This window comes from Pinus tabuliformis, chromosome 4_2, assembly GCF_031772625.1.
Source record: "Pinus tabuliformis cultivar Carrire ecotype Pingquan chromosome 4_2, CPIR1, whole genome shotgun sequence".
Taxonomy (NCBI): domain Eukaryota; kingdom Viridiplantae; phylum Streptophyta; class Pinopsida; order Pinales; family Pinaceae; genus Pinus; species Pinus tabuliformis.
This window is the reverse complement of record NC_142304.1, coordinates 917469188-917485993: the sequence shown is the minus strand read 5'-3', so window position 1 is coordinate 917485993 and position 16806 is coordinate 917469188.

Sequence of the window (16806 nt, the reverse complement as noted above, 5' to 3'; positions counted from 1 at the left end):
GAAATTTGAATATTTCAAGTATCAACTAGGACTACAAATTTCATGAGTTTCAAGGTTTATGGATTTGAAATGCTTGACAATCCATGTAAGGAGATTAGAGGTTCTTCAAGAGGAAATGGAGGTTCACTATTTACTTAAGCCTAAGTGTTGGTGTCTTTGACTTGTAACTTTGGTGTCTATCTTCAATTAGCGATTGCGTGGTTAAACATTTTAGTGAAATGAGGGCGCGTTTTAAAAAAAAATAGATGCTCAATTGAGCAATTTTAAGTGCTCGATTGAGCAATTTTAAGCACTCAATTAAGCAATTTTTAAGTGCTTGATCAAGTTGTTTAGGCACTTAAAAATAACTCAATAAAACGTTTAAAAAAACAATTGAAGGAGTTGTTTTCTAACCCCACTTAACGGCTCGATCGAGAGTTATGGCTCGATTGAGCTATACAAATTGGTGAGAGCATTGACAAGTTCGACTTTTTAATGGATTGAGCCGTTGGTTAACCATGTATGCCGCTTGATGGAGGGTTACTTTATCATTTTATCGAGCAATTTGAATTTTGGATTTAAGCACTTGATCAAGTGTTTAAAGCGCTCGACCAAGCTCTCAAAATCTTAAAAATTACAGTTTCAACACATCTTCTGTAGATTTTTCTGCAACCCCATTTTGTACTCTATCAGAATTAGGACATAAATTGTCCTTATGTGGTAGAATTGATCATGTTGGATTTGTGAAAGAATCTCCTATCCATTGGCATATGAATTTGACACTTTCGAATTCATATGATATTTTTCATCTAATTCATTTTAAACATAACACTTGAATTTTTTTTGGAGAGTTTCAAAGGGGCGGAATAAAAAATCAATTACATAAAATATACACAATTTTTTTTTTAAATACCATTATCTTCGTTTACGAGTCCTCTTCAAAAGTGTATTCTTGGATTTTCAATTTATTTAAAGAGTTGAAAATATCGAACGTGAACACACGGGTCTCCAAAATGCAATTGAAATATTACTTCTCCAACTTCGAATAAGAATAATAAAATATAATTTTTCATAAAAAAAATATTTTTTTAATATGAAAAACTTAGTTCTCTCCGTGTAGATCATGCTCATATATATATATATTTTTTAAATTACACATTTTGGACTAAGTTATGCTACATGAACACACACATACCTCTTAAGTTTTGCGAAAATTTGCAAGGACGTACATTGCATTTAATGGAAAATTGAGAGATTATATGTCACTAAATATATTTAAAAAAAAATATCCTTAGTAGAACAACATAATTCTCCACATACTGTCTTTTTACTCCAAATCAAAATTCACAATTCTTATATGAATTTTGCAGTGTGCAATTCGATAAAAGAGGAAAAACTTGAAATTTCATCACCACATTTGGCCCAAAAGTGTAACCCATCTTTATGCTTTCACCCTATGTTTTTTACACCTATGACTTGGAGAAAATTCAAAATTAGAACCATTGTACATAAGTGTAGATGTCCTTAGAATGTTTTCTAGAAGTTTCCAAAGAATGTTTCTTAATTTGAGAATAATAATAATAATAATAATTTGTATAATGGAAATAATAATAATATAAATTTCAAATGAAATAGTAATATTATTAATAATGATGGAAATAATAATAATAATAATAGTCATTCTCATAGAAATAAGGTTGTCAATCTTTTTAAATTTTCCTTTCCCTCCTCCGTTTATAGTCTTCTTGAAAAGGGATTAAATTTTGCCCTTGCTCCTAGAAAAATCCCTGTGGAAGACATTATGTGTGACATAGAGTTTGGGATTAGGGGCTTACCTAATAATATCAAGGACACAATAAGGCATGATTGTGTTGTCATCCTCAGGAAGGCAAAGCCCCCTAGAAGGAATATTAGCAAGGATGAATTTGATGCCCTCAAATCCTTGAACCATAACAAGGACATCATCATTCTTAAAGTTGACAAAGGTGGGGTTGTTGTTATCCTTGACAGAGAGGATTATCGCAGGAAGATGTTGGATCATCTATGTAATAGTGGAAGCTATAAAAAGCTTATCAAGAATCCCCTGAAAAGGATTTCCAGAACAGTCGCTCTAGCTATAAAGTCTAGTAACACCGTGGGTTCCTTTTGCCATAAACTTATTGAGAGTAGCCCCATAACTCCAAGGATCTATGGGCTTCCAAAGATCCACAAAGATGGGGTCCCCCTAAGACCCATTGTAAACACCATAGGAGGGCCAACCTACTGATGAGCCTCTGTATTGCAACAAGAATGTTGCAACCCCCAAGGCTATCGACTTTAATTATCAACCTGGGGTTCGTACAAACTTAAGAGGTATCGACGCTATATGTGCACCATACAATGTGTCCTTACTTTGATATCATGATGTAATGGAGTGCATGTACTGAAGTCAAATCCTAAACTAGTTGCAGAAAATGAAATGTTCAAAATTGAATCTTAACCTATTGCAAGAAAGAAAGTACAAGGAAAGAGACTGAAATCAAATGATAAAACACATCATTTTCTAACTAACTTCTAGGAGACTTGCTTCAAAAGAATGCTAAGTTAACATGTATGCAATCCTAATGTCCTAAGCATGCAAATTCAAACCATCAAACCTTCTACTATTGTGCATGCAAATGAATAAAACAAATCTATTTTTCTTTTTGTATTTTCTCATGTGAGAGTGTGAAATCTAATCTCTTTTGGTGATGTGGTAGGTGGTTTGGAGATGATGGTGAATGGTCAGAAGGCTTGGGAGACAAGAAGGGACCCTTTGCTAGCTTCCTAGAGGATTTTTCCTCAATTCAACCTCAAAACAGGGTTTCCTACAGGATTTTCTACAGGATGTCCTGAAAACCTACAGGATTCTGTAAAAACCTACACGATACAACCGATAGCAAAGGGATGGATGCTTACGGTGATGGAAAGTTTAGGGAAAGTGGCTGGTGGATGCAATGAGGCAAGGGAGTGCCTAGGACCACTTCAGAACTCAAAACAAAAGTTGGGAGATGGATGGATTTTCTCAAAAATCTTGGAGAAGTTTCCTTGTGAAATGATGAAATTGGTGAGGGTTTAGTGAAAGAAAGTGAGGACATTGGGTGGATGAAGTTGGGATGGGGTTGTTGATTATGAAATCTCTTTGTACTCCTAAAACACCTGCACTGCATCAAACATTAAAATTTACCCAAAAATCATGCAAACAGAAAGAATTTCAATTATCTAAAGGAAACTGAATTTCATGAGCTAGCTGTCTACTTCATGCATGAGGAAAACTTTGTAGAATGATATAAAACATTGATGAGATCTAATGTAAGACTGAAGATAGAAGAAATGGAAATCAAATCCTACCCTTGAAAACTAGCAAAATGTTGAAGTGAGGAGCAAGAAGGTTAAAATGGTCTTGATGGCATGAAGGTCAAGTAGAGGCCTAATCCTAGCTTCAATGATGATTTTTCTCAATTCAGGCTCAAAACAAGATTTCCTACACGATGTTACAGTGATTTACTACAGGATGTACATATTTACTATAATTCATTGAATGACAAAGAAAATCAAATCCAAGTTGGATGGGACAAATTTTGTCATTAACTAGGATGTCTTAGGTCCCCATTCCAAGTGGAATCACTCAAAAACACCTCTGTTAACCCATGCTAAAAAATAGAAAAACATTACGAGCCGAAATCTAGAAATTCGAGAACTAGTGAGCTAGTAAATCTAAAGAATGCCTAACCAAATCAAGTGCAAATTCAATGGCGTAATTTTTTGTGAACTATAATGTTTTTTTGATCTAATGCAAGTGGAATCAACTCGATTGAAGCTCATTAGCATGCTCTAAAAAATAGCAAAAATTTACTGTTCTTTGCCACAAAGGAGTTCCAGAAATCTAGATTTGGGAATAAGAAGACTAATCCAAACAACTCAATGATTACTATGAACTTCCAAAGATTTCCCAAGGATTAAATAATGCTTTTGATCCTACAAAAGAACTTACATCAACCATTTAACTCAATCCTTCAACAAGAAATCATTAATTCTAAATGCAAAAGTAGAAAGAAATAAAAACTAGAGATGCATGTGACTAAGTAATGAAAAGAAGGAAATAAAATGATACAAAAGGGCTCTGAGGTTTCTAGGATGGCCAAGCCCAAGGAAGCTCAGAGACCTATGGATGAGAACAAGATTTAGAATCTGAACATGACACCAATCTTCATTATTCCATCAATATGATTACATCCCTGCAAGAAAATACAATGGAGTTGCAGAAATACCAGTTCTCTCCACAAGAACACTGATGAAAATCTGTGCTTGGAGGCAAATTCGACTTGGTACTTATATAAAATGATTAGGAATCATTCCCCATGAATGGAGGAAGCTTTCCCCATCAAAATCCATTGATTATTGGATCTGATCCCCAATACTAGGAATCGACATTAAATGGCAGGGAAAACATTCCTAGATTTTCTCAATCATTGGAGTTCCAAAAACTATGCCATAATTCCATAATATCTTGTTGATTTATTATTTATTATTGACCCTCCTGTATTAGGGAACAAGTCCCTAAATTATCTCCTCCTCCAAATCTTCATAATCTGCCCAATATTCTCATAATATTCTACAAAAATAAATAATATTAGGCAAAAGTATGCAATTATTCATAAACCTTCCTAATGAATGTAGAAAGAGAGGTTTAATGTGCTGAAGGATGATCATAGGCCTTAATTTATGTTTTAATTTAGAGGCATGGGCCTTAATTTATGTCTTAATTTAGAGGCATGGGCCTTAATTTATGTCTAATTTAGAGGCCCATCACTTACCTCCTAGCCAAATACCTTGCCTTGAAGCTTAAACCCCTTGTTGGCCTTACGGAGTCATTCATCAAAGACTTTTCTTCATTTGTCAATGAGTTAAAGGGCATAAAATTTGACCTTGGGGGCATTCTTGTGAGTTTTGATTTAGTCTCCCTTTACACTTGCATCCCTATTAGGGAGGCCATTGAGGTCATCAATCGTCTCATTGATCCTGATACCGTTCAATTAGTTGAGATTTGTCTTACTTCTAGTTTTTTCTGCTTTGAAGGTGAATTCCTCCTAGCCAAATACCTTGCCTTGAAGCTTAAACCCCTTGTTGGCCTTACGGAGTCATTCATCAAAGACTTTTCTTCATTTGTCAATGAGTTAAAGGGCATAAAATTTGACCTTGGGGGCATTCTTGTGAGTTTTGATTTAGTCTCCCTTTACACTTGCATCCCTATTAGGGAGGCCATTGAGGTCATCAATCGTCTCATTGATCCTGATACCGTTCAATTAGTTGAGATTTGTCTTACTTCTAGTTTTTTCTGCTTTGAAGGTGAATTCTATGAGCAAACATGCAGGGTTGCCATGGGTTCCCCTGTGTCCCCGGTTGTTGCTAATATTTTTATGGAAGACTTTGAATCCAAGGCTTTGGCCTTTGCCCATCTCCTTCACAAGCTATGGAAAAGATTTGTGGATGATACTAGTGTCATATGGTCTCATGGCCAAGAAGAGTTAGATCTGTTTTTCCAACATCTCAACAATCAATCTTCCTCCATAAAGTTTACTATGGAGCAAGAATTTTATGGATGCATGTCTTTCCTTGATGCTCTCATTTCGAATATTGACGCCGGTTCTTTATCCCACCAGGTGTTCTAGAAGAAAACTCATACTGAACAGTATTTTCATGCCAACTCTCATCATTTCCCTTCTCAAAAGTTGGGTGTTCTCAACACACTAGCTACTCGTGCTTTGAGAATCTCTAATGAAAAGAACCTGGATAAAGAGAAAGTGCATCTCCTTAATGTTTTTTTAATAATGGATATTGTAGGCACCAAGGTTTGAAATCTTTCCATAAAGCTAGCAGAGGTCCCAAGGTTAAGAAAGACACTAAAGATCGAATCTTAGGGGTTCATCTCCCTTTCATCAAGGGGACCACTGATAAGATTGCAAGAATCCTTAAGAAGCATAATGTTCCCTAAACCTTTAGACCCTTTAACACCATTCATATCTCCCTAAGATCAGTAAAAGACCTTGTTGACCCCAAGGACATGAAAGGTGTTTATGTTATCCCATGTTTGTGTGGGACCCACTATGTTGGTGAAACTGGGTGCTTTATTAATCCAAGGATTTGTGAGCACCCAACCGACATCAAACATGGGAGGACTTGGTCTTCAGCCCTGACAGAGCATGCAGAGAAGACTAAGCATCATATATGTATTGAGGAGGCCCAGGTTATTGCTAAGATTGCTCCTTTTCATCATCGTAAGTTTAGGGAGGCCATAGAAATTGAAAAAAGGTTGAGCAATCTCAACATGGATGATGGCTGGAAGATTAGCAATTGTCAAATCCCTTCCCTTTCCTCTAACCCCCCCTGTTTTTTTCCTTCTTCATTCTTTTTATTGGTGTCTTTTCTGGTTTTACGCCCTCGTCTTCTGGATTGTTTAAAATTCCCCTTTGTTCCCCGTGCTATTGATTTATCGTTTTTCCTTTATTGTTTGATGCTCATTACCTTTATTTTTCATTTTTTCATTAATATTATTAATGTTTTTATTCATATTAGTTTGCTTATATTTTATTTAGTTTTAAATTAAAAATAAGCGGATAATAACACTTCCCTTATTATTTTTATTAGGTTAAATTTCTTAGTTTGAGTTCTAATGATTTTTTTTTCTCTTTACTTAGCTTTTATTAAACATTAGAACTCAAAGTAAGAAATTTAACCTAATAAAAATAATAAGGGAAGTGTTATTGTCCACATATATATATATATATATATATATATATATATATATATATATATATATATATATATATATATATATATATGTTTTTATTAGCCTCATACACACCTCTTCATGTGGAACATCATCATGAATAAGACACCTACAGGCACTAATCTCATGAAAAGATCTTTTCAGGGTCCATCTTGGTGTGTCATATGTCACCAAGAGGAGGAAACAAATGATCATTTATTTATGTCCTGCACTATCACACAACAAATTTGGGAGCAGGTTTTGTCCACGTTAAATATCATTCAGAGATGGGAAGGGAACAACATAAAGGAGGCATGGCACAGTTGGTGGAATACATCCCCCACTATAAAAATCCACAATCTCCCATTAATCCTTTGTTGGAATATCTGGTTAAGAAAGAACAAAATCATTTTCAAAAACATACAAATCAGGTGGCCACTGAATGAAAATCCGCAATCTCCCATTAATCCTTTGTTGGCATATCTGGTTAAGCAGGAACAAAATCATTTTCAAAAACATACAAATCAGGTGGCCACTGATTATTTCTAGGATCTGCTATAGCTACAATGAAATCATGGAGGATGAACAACCCTCCTCTGCCCAATCTATCTCCCCTGAAGTTATTGATCATGATCACCCCTAGGCCTATTTTAATGGTTCAACGCAAGATTAGGGGTGTGGGGGGAAGGGCGTCTACTCCACCTGTCTGATTCTCATTTCTTCCACATTCGAATGGGCCTGGGTGCGGGCAAAAACAACGATGCTAAGCTCTTCTCGCTTCGTCATCTATTATATTTTGCACTAAATCACAATTATAGACACTTACATATCTTTGGGGATTCTAAGATTGTTATCAATTGGTTCAATTGCACATCTGCATGCCATGTTCATTCACTCAGGAACATTTTGGATGATGCATTGTTTTTAAAATCACAATTTGATGAGATTACATGAATTCATCTTTACTGGGAGCGCAACAAAATTGTGGATCAACTTTCAAAAGAGGCAGCGCAACCTAGGGGTGAATGGTTGATTCAGGAAAAAACACAGGAAGAGGCCTACCAATACTATCACAGGCCTTATATAGAATAGATATAGTAGTGGGCCGATAGGCCCTAATTTATCATAGACTTTTGATGCATCAGCGAATAGAAAATCTACAACAAAGAAATTTTGAAATTTTGTAAATTTTTTGTATAACTTTTACTGAACTTTGAAGGTCCACCTTAAATGGGTTATATGTACAAACTTATATAATTTTTGGATGACTATGGTCACACGTATAGCATATGCCACAAACATCTACAACATGTATTTTTCCATATATAATAGAAAATTATGATTTTTCCCTGGAAAAAAAAGAGAGGTTTTTATTAGATATTAAAACATAACCGATAGTATCATAATACATATAAAAACAAAGTAACTAATTAATTGATTAGTTGACAATCATTTAGGTCTAATCACTATTCATCCTTTAATATATTTAGTAACTTATACATTTAAATGAATATAAATAAATTTCAAATACATATTAGCTAATTAATTAATATACTCTTATATTTATATCCTAGTTTATCCCATAAGACTTTATTTAATAGTATTAATATAAATTTATAATTTATTTAGTTCTAAATTAAAAGAAGAAGTTACATATTTAGTTAGATTTATATTTAGATAAATAAACTTGGTTTACAAATTAACTAATTAATTATCTAATTAATAAACAACTATTTTTTAATCTTAATAATAAATAATTCCTATAATAATATAAGTCATATATAATTTATTTATTCAAGTTTGAAAAAAAAAAGAAAAAGAAAGAGAGGATAATAAGGTATTTAGTTCTTAGTTTAAGTTCATAAATATTCTGTTAAATATAAGTAGATAATTTTAGTTACTTGAAAATAAACAGATCTAACAAACTAACTATTTAATTAATTAATTAACTAATTAACTAACTAACGTTTCCTTATCTCTTGGCCCAGTCAAATGTAGTATGTAGTTGTTGTTTCCAATCAATTGTAGTCATTCCCTTTGTCAAGAGTAGTTGTTTCTTTCCAGCCGTTGAATGGTCGGTCTCTCTATTTAACTTAACTTGTTGCCATGATCTAATTCGTCAATTGTAGTCGTTCCTTTGTCAAAAGTAGTTGTTTCTTTCTAGCCATTGAATGGTCGGTCTTTCTATTTAACTTGTTGCCATGATCTAATTCGTCAATTGTAGTCGTTCCCTTTGTCAAAAGTAGTTGTTTCTTTCTAGCCATTGAATGGTGGGTCTCTCTATTTAACTTGTTGCCATGATCTAATTCTTCATCTTGTTCTAACCATCAACCACACTTTGCTCACAAATAAATTTTAATGTGATTATGGACGAAAAATCATCTGAAAAAAACTTGTTTATTCTTATTTCAATAATTTTCAACAATAAAAGGTATGTTATTCACTGTTCTAGGTTTGAAAATTGTTGAGAGTTGATAACCATCGCAGTATTAAGGAAATTATTTTCTTTGTGATATGCAGTGGTAGAGAAGTGCTCAAGCAAGAGACAAAGCCATTCTTCTTGACTATTCTTTGGAATAGTTCTAAATGGAAAAAATAACGGGTATGTTTATTCCTTGTTAATTCTATATAACGATTGTATGTTGAAAACAACGATTGAGAGTTTGCCTAATGTTTTATATGTTGATCTTTGTATTTTGATATAATCTTATGGCTTGGTGGATGGCAAGAATAATCCTAAAAATTAATTGTTTTCCTTTTGCTGTTAGGGATATATAATTCTCACACATGTTAGGTTCTGTGATAATGTTAATGGAGAGAATTCAAAGTTAAGCTTAAGGCCTCAAGGTGATATGTTGAGTTTCAGTGGAGTCTGACATGAGGTTGTTGAGTCTTTTGTTTAAGAATAATGCCAATTTGAAAGCAGCAATGCTAAGCGCCTAGGTTAATTTGACGTTTTTCATGATTTGTTCTCGTTATCAATTATCATCCTACAATTGAATTTTAATGGCAGAATCAAATGTTTAGACCTTTGTGGGTCTTCCCTTGTAATAAAATATGGATTTTTCTGTGCATGGTCCAGATGTTCACGAGTCCAAACATCAAAAGGGGTATGCCGCTTTGGAGAGGAGTATCAAGCATTATTCTAACTTCCATCAGATATTATTAGTTGGTGAAGGGGACTTTTCATTTTCTCTGGCTCTAGCCAATGCATTTGGATCTGCAGAAAACATGGTTCCTACCTCTATAGACAGTAGAGGTCTCAATTGTTTCCTCAAAACCCTGTGTTGTTCTTTGTTCATTCTATATGGTACATGATTTTTTTGGTTTTCCTTGTATTTTCTGTCCTTATATTTCTTCCCTTGCTACAGAGAGAGTGCTATCTTCGTATAAAACAGCTCATATAACACTGTCAAAGTTGGAAAGCCTTGGTGCAACAATATTGCATGGTGTTGATGCAACAAAAATGGAGAAGCACCATATCATAGGAAAGAGGAGCTTCGATAGAATTGTCTATAACTTTCCTCATGCAGGTTTCTATGGAAGGGAAACAGATAAAGCAGTTATCAAGTAAGTTTCTTAAACCGGAAGTCATTTTCTATCCCACCAAAGCCTATGAAAGTAAAGTAGTTTTCGGTTAAATTAAATAGGATCTTAATTTTGCTAGTGAGGAGCAATTCAACGAAAGTCATTATTGTTAATGAACTCTATTTATCGTGCTGTGTAGAAAGCACCGCCACCTAATGAAGAATTTTTTCAAGAATGCAAGCACTGTGTTAAGCACAATGGGAGAAATTCATGTTACCCACAAATCACATCATCCATATGACAAGTGGAAGCTAGTAAAACAAGCAGAAAAACATAGGCTGCTTTTGAAAGAATCAGTCCAATTTTCTATAGCAGACTATCCTGGTTACGTTAATAAAAGAGGAGCAGGGAACCACGCTGGTAAAACTTTTTTGTTGGGAGAGTGTCGGACTTATAAGTTCATTCTAAGGTAAATATAAACCTATGATAAGTGATTTTTATTTTCTCAGCCTACATTGTTGCATACTTTGCTTATAAATGGAATCAACTTTTTGCAGCCCAGCCATTCTCCACCAGAGGGAGCTAATGGGCAAAGCAGCTGCATCGCCAGAGTTTTTTCCTGAATTCTCCATAGAAAACTATATGCAAGTTATTATGGAGCTTAAATCCGAAAGGCAAGCAAGGGAGGCTCCCGAAAAGGAAAAGGCAGATTTGGAGAACGACTTGAAGAAGATTGCTGATGATAATACCAAGAAGAGCGCTGAACTTACAAGGCAAAGGAATGATGCCGTCCATCAAAAGGCACAAGCTTGCAGCGAAAAAGAAAATATTTGTTGGATATTTTTAATGGGGAAAATACCAAAAACCAAATAAACAAACACACACAGAGACAATGCTCTGTTTTACTTTACTCCAGGATCCTTTTGTGCACAGGAAGACTCAAAAAAAATTTCACTGAGAGACAGAGTATTTCACCACAAAAAAACTTTCTATTCATTAAAACCTGATACAAAGATTTACCACTGTAAAATCATTTTCATATTCACTGCTGTGAAAAACAACTTACTGCTGTAACAAAAGTTTACATGAGCTTACTGGTGTAAAACAAAATTTACATTCACTGGTGTAAAAACAACTTAGGCTCCACCATTTTCTTTATGCACTGCTTGTGCAAAACCACACATGGTTTTTGCTATTCCAGAAATTACATCACCTGGTTCTTCTCATTTTACACACTGCTGTGTGTATTTCTTTTACTGTGCCATCGTTCTTCTTACGCTGCTGTAGAAAACACTCTGTTCTCTCCCATGTGCGATTCATACAAAAAAAAGTCAACACACTCAAAAAAAACTTATTACATACGTTTTTTTTACATTTAATACATGCCGTATGTAAATATATAAAAAAATAAAACGTGCCCATAACGAAATTTATGATATCCACCTAAAACTATGAGAAATACCATGCGCCATAAGGAAATAAAAACAAACTACCTACTTTCTACGAACAACAATAAAAACATTAAATTTCCTCGCGGCGGTCAACCCATAAACCTTTCACTCCACGCAAAACATTGAATTGATGTGGGTCCGTATGCAGCTCCAGGTGATCAACGGCGGAGGAGAGTGGAGCAGATCCGACGGTGGATAACCATATCGGAAGACCAACAAGTGCTGAATGTTAACCTCCGAGAAAATGACGTTGCGTTACGTCAGGGGTCAACCACGCGTCAGCTCCATATTTTCTCGGAGCTCCTTGCCGGATTATTCCTTCTGCCTGAAATCAACCCGAGAGCTTTCCGGCGAGGTTTATTCACCGGTTTCTGGCAGCTGCGTTGAAATTAGATTTCAACACTCCCCTTTAATTTCAACAGCTGGGCATTCGGTCATACCCAGACACTTTCTCAAAAATTCAAAGCTCTTCTGATCCAGTGGCTTTGTCAAGATGTCTGCTACCTGTTCTTGAGTCCTGCAATGTTCTAGGACAATTTCTCCATTGTTCACCAATTCTCTGATGTAGTGAAACCTTGTATCAATGTGTTTCGTTCTCTTATGAAACACTGAATTCTTTGACAATGCAATAGCTGAGCTATTGTCACAAAAAATCACTGTTGCTTTTGCCTGCTCTTGGCCTAAGCTTCTCAACATTCTTCTCATCCACACTGCTTGACATGTTGCTGCTGTAGCTGCCACATATTCAGCCTCTGCTGTAGACAATGCTACAATGGACTGCTTCTTAGAAGCCCATGAAATGGCTCCTGAACCCATATTAAAAACATAACCGGAAGTGCTCTTCCGATCATCTACACTTCCAGCCCAATCACTGTCAGTGTATCCAATCAAATCTGAATGTTCTGAGGCATGATATAAAATTCCAAACATTTTGGTGCCTTTGACATACCTCAAAATTCTCTTTGCTGCATGCCAATGTGCCTCCTTTGGCCTCTCCATGAACCTGGAAATTAAACTAACAGCATACATTAAATCAGGCCTAGTAGCTGTTAAGTACATGAGGCTGCCTACAATACTCTTGTACAAACTAGGATCAAAATCCTTGCTGCTGTCCTCTCTGCTGAGCTTTAATCCCAATACTGTGGGAGTGATGGTTGCCTTGCATTCTTCCATCTTAAATCTGCTCAAAATTTGATTTACATATCTTACTTGAGATATAAAAATTCCTTTTTCATTTTGATCTACTTCTATGCCTAAGAAGTATCTCAAGAAACCCATGTCAGTCATTTCAAATTCATCCTTCATGACTGATTTAAATTTTTTAATGAGCTGATCATCATTACCTGTGAAAATCACATCATCAACATACAAAACAACAATTAAAATTTTACCATCTTTTTCCTTGATGTAGACTGTGGGTTCTCCTTCACATTTGTCAAATTCATTATCCAATAGATATGAATCTATCCTGCTGTACCATGCTCTTGGCGCTTGCTTCAGCCCATAAAGAGCTTTCTTCAATTTGCACACTTTGTGCTCTTCACCTTTCTTCTCATAGCCGAGAGGCTATTCCACATAAACCTCTTCCATTAACACTCCATTTAGGAATGCTGATTTCACGTCCATTTGGTAGACTTTCCATTTGTTTTGAGCTGCTATGGACAACACTGCTCTCACGGTTTCCATTCTTGCAACCGGGGCGAAAGTCTCCTCATAATCTCTCCCATACTGCTGCTTGTAGCCTTTGACAACCAGCCTTGCTTTATGCCTTTCAATCTTGCCTTCAGCATTGCTCTTGGTCTTGTAGACCCATTTCACACCAATGACTTCTTTGCCTTTTGGTAACTCAACCAAATCCCATGTTTTGTTTCTCTCTATGACATTCATCTCCTCATCCATAGCTTCTATCCATTTCCTATCTTTAATTGCATCTTCGAAATGAATAGGATCATCAACATGACAAAACAAGGCAAATAAGGAATTCATTCCTTCTTCATAAATGTCACTTAGATTTCTAAATTTCTTACCTCTTTCACTTGGTGTGCAAGTGCTTGAAGATGCACTTGAATTTCCTCCTTGTGGTGTGCTTGGAGAAGCACTCTCATTGATCCTCAATGGTGTACCTTGTTGTCCTTGTGTTGTCCTCAATGGTGTCCCTTGCTGTCCTTGTGTTGGCGCTGCTGTTTGGGGATTCATTTCAGCCACTTCCTCTTCATCTTCATCATGAGACAAACAGCTCTTGACATTCACTGTTTTCTCTATGCTTCCATCCCAAGCTTCCTCTTCAATGAATTGAACATCCCTGCTGACAAAAAACTTCTTGGTAGATGGAATGTACAGCCTGTAGGCTTTGGATTCATCACTGTATCCAATGAAGATGCATTTCTCCCCTTTGCTGTCCAACTTCCTCCTTAGCTGATCCGGAATGTGTGCATAGGCCACACACCCAAAAACTCTCATGTGGGTGACTCCTTGCTTTCTCCCACTCCATGCCTCTTCTGGCACTTTGTTCATGACTGCTTTTGTAGGACACCTGTTCAATATATAAACTGCACAATGTACAACTTCATCCCAATACTCATTTGGCAAATGCTTTGCCTTCAACATGCTCCTTGCCATATCCATGATGGTCCTGTTCTTCCTTTCAGCAACTCCATTTTGCTGTGGAGTGTACCTTGCTGTAAACTGTTTGTGAATTCCATTTTCTCTACAAAATCTTAGGAATTCCTTGGAGATATACTCACCTCCTCTATCAGTTTTCAAAACTTTTATATGCAGCCCGCTTTGGTTTTCCACAAATGCCTTGAAGTTTTGGAATTTCTCAAACACTTCACTTTTGTTTTTAAGGAAATATATCCAAGTCTTTCTTGTAAAATCATCAATGAATGTCAAGAAATATAGGCTGCCAGCTAATGATGGAGCTTGCATTGGTCCACACAAATCTGAGTGGATAATCTCTAAGGGTGTCTTTGCCCTTATGCTTTTCCCTGATGGAAAACTCTCTCTATGTTGTTTTCCCAAAATGCAGCCTTCACATAGGCTGTCCGGTTTCTCTATCAATGGTAATCCTTTTACCATTCCTTTTCTGCTCAACAAATTCAGACCTCCAAAATTTAGATGCCCGAATCTCAAGTGCCATAACCAGTTCTCATCCTTTGGCACGCTTTGAAAGGCCTCTTGGGTGACTGCTGCAATTTCATTTTTGTTTTTCAAATCTGCCCTTATCCTGAGAGGGAACATCCTGTTCCTTGTCATTTTTACTTCAGCAATGCATCTTTTGCTGGGTGGTATGTCCATGATGGTGCACACATCATTTACAAAGTAAACATTGTAACCCTTTTGGATAAGCTGTCCAACACTCAATAGGTTACATCTCATTCCGGGGACATAGTAGACATCTGCTATGGTTTTCCTTTCTCCTTGTTTTGTAAATATTTTTACCTCCCCTTTTCCCATAACAGACACTTTACTATCAGTTCCTAGTGTGACCTCTGATTTCAAATTCTGATTTAAGGCTGAAAAGAGGGCTATATTCCCTGTCATATGGTTGCTGCAACCTGAGTCTAAAAACCATATGTCTTCACTATGTGTTTCAGCCATGTTACAAGCTAACAGGACATTTTCTTGACTGCTGTTTTCTCTTGTAACATTTGCATTTTGTCTGCTGTTCATATCATGCTGTTTCTTTCTACAATCACTTGCATAATGTCCATACTTTTTGCAATAATAGCATTGAACATTAGATTTATCATACCTTTGTCCTTGAGCATGATGTTGTCCTCCTTGTTGGCTGCTGCCCTGACCTTGGTTCTGATTTGGATTGCTGCCTCTTCCTTGTGCATTTGCTGGGCTGTTCCTTCCACCTCTGTTCTGGCTTCTGCCTCTTCCTCTCTTGTTTCCTCTGCCTTGACCTCTTCCTCTTCCAAAGGACATCTGGGTCTTGAAGGCTTGCTCAAGAGATGAGTTTTCATTCCTACTCAACCTCTGCTCATGTGTTATCAGTGATGCATGTAGCTCATCAACTGAATAACTTGAGAGATCCTTTGTCTCTTCGATGGTGGTGACTATGGCATCAAACCTTGAGGGTAAGACCCTCAATATTTTCTCCACAATTTTTCTGTCTTCAATGGTTTCTCCATGAGTTCTCATTTGTGTGATTACACCAATCACATGAGTGAAGAATGAGTCAATGTTATCTGACTCCTTCATGTTCAAGTTTTCAAAATCCTTTCTCAGCAATTGTAGTTTTGCTGTCTTCACTCTCTCCATGCCTTGATAGGCTGTCTTAAGGGTTTGCCATGCTTCATTGGCTGTCTTAGCTGCTGCTAACCTTGGAAACATACTCTGGTCTACTGCTAGATACAACAACACACGGGCTTTTGAGTCCTTCTTCCTATTGTTCTTCAGCAGATCCTTCTCTCCCTGAGTTAATGCATTGAACTCAGTTTCATCTGCTGGTTCTTCAAAACCTTCTTCAACTATTTCCCATAAATCTTGGGAAGCAAGCAGGGCTGTCATAGTTATTGACCAGTAGTCATAGTTCTTCCCATTAAACTGTGGGAGCTGGGTGTTAAACAAACCCATACCAGTGCTTGTGCTAGCCATTCCTTGTATTCTGATCTATGTCTCTAAATCCTTGACTGTGTGTTTAAAACAGCTGACTGTTTCTTCAGCAACACAAAAAAAACTTTTGAAATACCTGAATCCTTTGATGTCTGAGTCTTCTGTCTGCCTGAGAAGTTTTGCTGCAGCTACAAACCTTCTCCCTTCAGCTTCTTTGTCACCTTCAAAGAGCCTAAGCCTGCTCTGATACCACTGTTGGATATTTTTAATGGGGAAAATACCAAAAACCAAATAAACAAACACACACAGAGACAATGCTCTGTTTTACTTTACTCCAGGATCCTTTTGTGCACAGGAAGACTCAAAAAAAATTTCACTGAGAGACAGAGTATTTCACCACAAAAAAACTTTCTATTCATTAAAACCTGATACAAAGATTTACCACTGTAAAATCATTTTCATATTCACTGCTGTGAAAAACAACTTACTGCTGTAACA